Genomic DNA, 6,241 nt, shown 5'->3' on the forward strand with positions numbered 1-6,241 from the left:
TTATTTTGTCTGGTAAGTGTCACGAGATTGGTATCCATACTTCGGTTATTTTGTGTTTCGTACACCGATCAGTTTCAAACGAAACTTCGTGAAATGGTCGTTAATTTTTTTTTACAAACAACGAATTTGCATATATTTCCGTAAATCTGTAGGATAGATGCAATGAAAAAGAAAATTTTTAATTTGCACAATTTGCGAAATCAGCAAGAGAAAACAAAAAAATCGGCAAAAATATACAAGCAATAAGTATTCGTACAGTTTCTGCTAAATTGTTAGAAATTTAGGAGAAGAAACATAATTTAAATGAATTTGACAATAAAAAAAACTAATGTACACAGTTAATTATGTAGCATAAAAGCAAAATTTCTGCGATATAGTACAGTATAAACATATAGCGTGAAAGCAAAATTTCTGCAATAAGTATAAAAAATCTGCAGTCGAGTTATAGTTGGATCGTACGTGAAATTTACATCAACAATTCACGAAGCGTCAGTCGTCAATAGTAAATATCGAGCCAGAGAACGATACAAAGACGTATGTATGTACGTACATAGTTTCTTGGTTTAATATCAATTTGGCAGAGAATAAATCTTTCGATTGAATTGCATCGAATATTCGAATACTTGTACTGCAGTGATACTTCACAATATCGAAATTCCTCTTTCTTTTTTTTTCGAGCCAGAAAAAGATGAAGGGAAACAGACGAAGGTTCGATTGAATCGTCGATCGAACAATGCTGTTCGAGGGGAGAAGAGCCGTGATGAGATTCTAGTCGAAGCTAGGAAGACGTATTTTTCGTGACTCTCGACCGGAAACACTCCAACGAAACTGGTTTACCAAGTTTCGCGAAAGCAGCTAAGGATGATTTAGCGCCAATCCTCTGCGGTTCTGCTCGCGAGCATTCAGAATGATACATTTCGCGACACGTCGGGCATCTATTCTCGTAGCGAAACGCTCGTTTCTTTCCGACCAACTTAGAGAAAGTCGGCAGAAACAGGCTTGTGGAATTTCGACTGTTATCGTTTTGGAAACGGTAGGTTGCTTTGCAACAAGATTCTCCAACAAGGCTGGAAATTGGCCAGGGAATTTTAATAGACGTCTGACATTTAAGGCCGAGCATTACACCGCGATTATCGATAGCTGGGCATCGATGCCTTCTAAATTATGTAATACCACTGCAGAGAGATAGATGGAACTTACGCGCTGATAGAAATTCACGAAATTAAGCACAGCTGAACGATTTGTTTAGCCGAGAGAAAGATTAAAGACAACAAATAATCATAAAAGAGACAGGTGTTATTTGTTAATGTTGCTTGATTTTAAATTTGCTAAATTTTATGCATTTATTCAGCTTAAAGCTGAATTTCAATTTTGCAAATTTTACTGTAAAACATACACCTGGAGAAATTCATTTCGAACAACCAAATTATAAACCAACGTTAAATTAAATTAAATGAAGAACTAACTCGTTTGTGGAAATCAATTTTCTGAACGAGGGGAGAGATATCGAAGATCACGAAGGATGGAAAGATATGGCAATGAAACGAACATCAACGGAAAAGAATGGAAAGAAGACGAGACAAAGTAAAGAGAGATGTTTTATATATCATCTCTCGATGATATGATTCGGTAACGAGGCGAGAGAAGTTTTTATCCCCGGATTGAGATGAAACTGGAAACGGAGGGATGGTTCATCGTGCATGCACCCTCCAGGGTTTCCCTAATGACCCAATGCTGATGCAGCCGCGGAGCCTCGGGACAGAAACCAATAAGAACCGGTCTAGCCGGAGTTTGGAACAGTTGTAAATCGTTGTAACGAGGTTAGCCTCGTGCAGCGATGTTCGAGACGAGCCTGAGAAATTAGTTTGTCCGGCACGGGTAAATCGATCCCCCGCGCCACGAGTAGCGTTTCATTTATGAAGGCTGGCTACTAGCTGTACCATTAATTTGATTGCCTGATATCTGGTGGTTACGGCGAACCTCGGAAGATTCGGCTGATTCGAAAACTGGATCTGAACTGTGAGATGACTTTGAGATCAAAATTCACAAAAGAAACATTTCATTTCATTTCTAATGCCGAAGTTTCAAAATATGATAGTTGAAGTATCGATAATATTTTCAGGACGAATTTAAGTGGATATTTAATGAAAAATTAAAAATTTAAATGAATTGTGTGAGTTTATTATCGTTCTATTTTTCTTACTGGATTGCTTCATCTCTTATTTCCATTTAATAAAACACATTTTCATGGGTTCCGTCTCTCGCTCTCTCACACACGCAGTCGTAAAAATACAGCAGACAAATTTTCGTTATTGGTATTTTTTGGACAGCATTATATCTACAAATTGAGCGATGTAATATTTTGTGATGAAAAAGTTTCTTTCAGATTATATAGATATGATATATAGCGGATTATGGTATAAAAATTTGGTAAAAAATTGAAATATCCCCGTGTAACGTTAACTGATCTTGATAAAAATACAATTCAAACATTTCGTTTCAACATTTTGCAACGTCCAAGTTGGAAAAAGAAGAATAATTATCTTATTCGTTTCATCGGTTTCCTCTTCCAAATTTCACGTCATAAGAAAATACATTTCAATTTGTCTCTTTGCTGGCAGATTAAAATATCGATGCTTGATTATTACACTAGTCTTGATCACTTTCTAAAAGCTAAAGTAAAATCGCGCAATGTAATACAAATTTTCCATGGATTGCCAATTTTCTTTTCGTGTTTCGACCTAAAGAACTACTTCGCGCTGTGTCGTAACGTGCGGATCGTATCGAACCAGCAAATACGTTCTAATCTCCGTTTCCGTCTACCGATGAACAGCTCGTTGGTTATCGCGCTTGCTTATTCTAGCTACTGTCAGTCAACGCCGCGCTGGTTAAATAGTGAAAACGCCATTAAGAGAGATGACACCATCTCCAGGTCGCTATGATTATCACGATTCACGACGTCTGCGTTCCGTCGCTTCTACGTTTCCCGGCGTTTGAAACGTGAGACTAGAATGAAACTGGGACGAGACTGTTGGGAGGTTTTCACCAAACGTCTACCTCCATCGTTGCCACAATTTATGAAAGCGAATTTTTTCACGTCGTAACACAGCGACGAAAATTCTGCTCTCTTTCACGATAGTGCTTCGTCTTAATTATTGCAGCGACATATTGAGTTTTGAGACCAGGAAATCGGACGTTGTTGCGTTTTACGTATTCTACGATTAACGAAGAATTAATGTTCGACTACGAAGAAGTAAATTATTTACTTTTGTAAGCTTCTTTGTGGCAAAAATGTTTCAAAGACGTTAATAAACATCAACTTTTCTACGTTTGAAGTTGTGGAACTGATGCTGTCTTTGAAAGATTCGTAATTTACTTATAATATTTAAGAAACACATAATGTTTATAACATCACTTGTAATATATATGTATAATATGTATATGTAATAATGAAATACCTCTCATGTCGTATTTTTTTACTTGTGTTCACAAAACCATTGAAACGATAGAAAAAAATATGAAAAATAGAGCATAAAAAATAGATTTTAGCTACTTTACGTTTTTTCCCCAAAATAAACCCAGTTAGAAACGTATATTATGCTTATCAAACGAGCCAAACCTAACTATCCCAAATATCACAAAAAATCATCAATGATTTCCGGCGAAATAAATATTCGCAATACTGTCACATACGATCAAACCAATCCAAACTACGATCATCTGTACACGACAAAATTATAGTTATCACTATATTCAATAACTATCAAAAGTCTAACTATCTGAAATATCACGGAATTTTAGCAACGATATCCGACGAAATATTCGCAACACTGTCACGTACAATCAAACCAACTCAAACCTCGATCATCTTTATACACCAAAATTGAAGTTATCATTATTATCAATAACTATCAAAAGTCTAACTACCTGAAACATCACGGAATTTTAGCAACTATTTCCTATGAAATATTCGCAACACTGTCACGTACAATCAAACCAACCCAAACCTCGTTCATCGTTACAAGACAAAATTGAAGTTATCATTATTATCAATAATTATCGAAATTCTAACTATCTCAAATATCATGGAATTCATCAATGATTTCCGACGAAATATTCGCAACACTGTCACGCACGATTAAACCAACTCAAACTTCGATCAACGTTACACGACAAAATTGAATTTATCAGTAATTATCGGAGTTTTTTGACGGAACATCATGGTAAGCAATTGGAGCAGCTTGTTCTGGCATTGCTCGGTGATAATTCCTCGTTCGAAGAAGAGCCTCCCCGCACTCATCGTTCGTTAGCACTCGAATATCAAGTACCTGAGCGTTTAGCCTCTAACAACAGACCATACAGAGAGAGATCGATCAAAACAAGCCCACAGGACGTTGCACTTTGAACAATGTCGTAACGAACCTTCTCATTCCCCGGTGAACCGCTCCGCCTCGTCGTATTGAAAGTGAAGTGCGCTCTAAGCACACTCGAACCAGCTAGGTTTGTTTCTTTATTGATACAGACTGCACGACCGGATACTCTTGCTCTCTCAATGATTTGGAATATCGTTACAGCGACACACTTTTCACTCCCTTTTTCCCCTTTTTTCCTTTTTTTTTTTTTTTTTTTTTTTTTTTTTTTTTTTTTTTTTTTCTTTTCTCAACAACGTATTAAGCCACGGGGTTCGATTTTTCTCGACGTTTCGCATCTTCCTCCCTCTCTCTTTTCGTCCTGTTCGTTATCGATTTCCTCGATTCCATTCCTGCGATTTCTGATTGTTATTTATTTGTAATGGGAACCGTCGCGAAATGAAATTCTCGGAACGCCTTCCAGGGAATACGAAACTCGCAACTTCGTGTTTCCTACTTTCCCGTTTGATATACCGTCTCTGGAGTGTTTCAGGACATAGCATTCTCTCCAGCTTTGAATAATCGAATGTTCGTTCGACTGGAACGAACGAGATGTACATTGGATTAAATTTTTGCAAGTTCGTACTGCTTCTGAACACGACTGATATTATAATTCGGTACGGAGACTTCGTTAGACACGTTTCACTGTAGAGCAAGTGAAAAGATACTCTCGCATAACACGTGTTTTATAACAAAACATTCGCAAAAGTTTATAACTCCTGCAGCTTCCAAATTTGAACGATTCGTACCTTCTTACAAGTTCCAAATTCAAAATTACAATACGAGTTCAATAGGAATGCCAATTAATTAATTATTTCAGCACACATTCGTCATTAAGGATTTTAAAATAAAATTGGCAAGATACGATTCACTCGTACGTGCTAATAATATATAAATAAAATATTTTTTATATATTAAAATATAGATAAAATAATTTTTATATGTTAAAATATAAATAAAATAATTTTTATATATTAAAATATAGATAAAATAATTTTTATATGTTAATATATAAGTAAAATAATTTTTATGTGTTAAAATATAAATAAAACAATTTTTATATATTAAAATATAAATAAAATAATTAAAATAATTATATATAGAAAAATAATTTTTAAAACCCAGTCCAAAGATTAAAATTGATAGGTGTGCATGAATTTGGTAGTCTATTAATTTCAATCGACAATATCCAGTTAAGAAACTTACCAGGATCGTGTCAAGTAATTCCGTTTCGTCTCGACGAATGAATCGTTTCCGACTAAACTGGGCTAACGAGATGTACCTTCGCCTTCGGCTGTTTATCCTTTCCCTTCAGCATCGTTCGAGTACGATATTTATTTAGAGAGGATGCGATTCGTCGCATCCTCCTTTGCTCGCTGTCCCGTTAAATCGTTATCAGCGAGTTTCGTTTCCGACGCGGAACAGGGATTGGTATTTACTCGCGAGCTTGCGAAGAATTCTAGTTAACTAAGGCTGCAAAATAATCTACCACCGGGAGTATTGTTTCGGAGGATCAGTGCCAGGTGTGACGCCACTTTCGTTCAATTGTGCTCGCGAACTGGATGCGATAAGTAAACAGCGCGTTGTTCTTGCTGCCGACTGTTCAACGTTTGCGCAAACTGACAGAAACGGGATTATTAGGAAACACCGCGCTGCTCCGTGGCCATCTGGCGCAAACGTGTTTACGCGTGTGTAGTTTTACGATCCTCGTAATTTTACCAAGTATATTTCGCGATAGCAAAATGGTTTCGCGCTTGGTTTGTTTGGGTTCCTTTACAGCTAATTAATATGGTGTGTTAAAGCTGCTGGAATTTTTTCTTTAGTGGATATGT

At 36.5% G+C, this 6,241-nt stretch overlaps 1 protein-coding gene across 1 annotated transcript in view; it reads right to left on the minus strand.

The window, feature by feature from the left end:
* LOC122537448 (cilia- and flagella-associated protein 298) overlaps positions 1 to 6,241 on the minus strand; it is a 99,320-nt gene that overhangs the window by 38,044 nt on the left and 55,035 nt on the right. The gene's annotated exons all lie outside the window — the stretch shown is intronic.

Source organism: Frieseomelitta varia, unplaced genomic scaffold (assembly GCF_011392965.1).
Source record: "Frieseomelitta varia isolate USP_RPSP 00005682 unplaced genomic scaffold, Fvar_1.2 scaffold_909, whole genome shotgun sequence".
NCBI classification, from domain to species: Eukaryota; Metazoa; Arthropoda; class Insecta; order Hymenoptera; family Apidae; genus Frieseomelitta; species Frieseomelitta varia.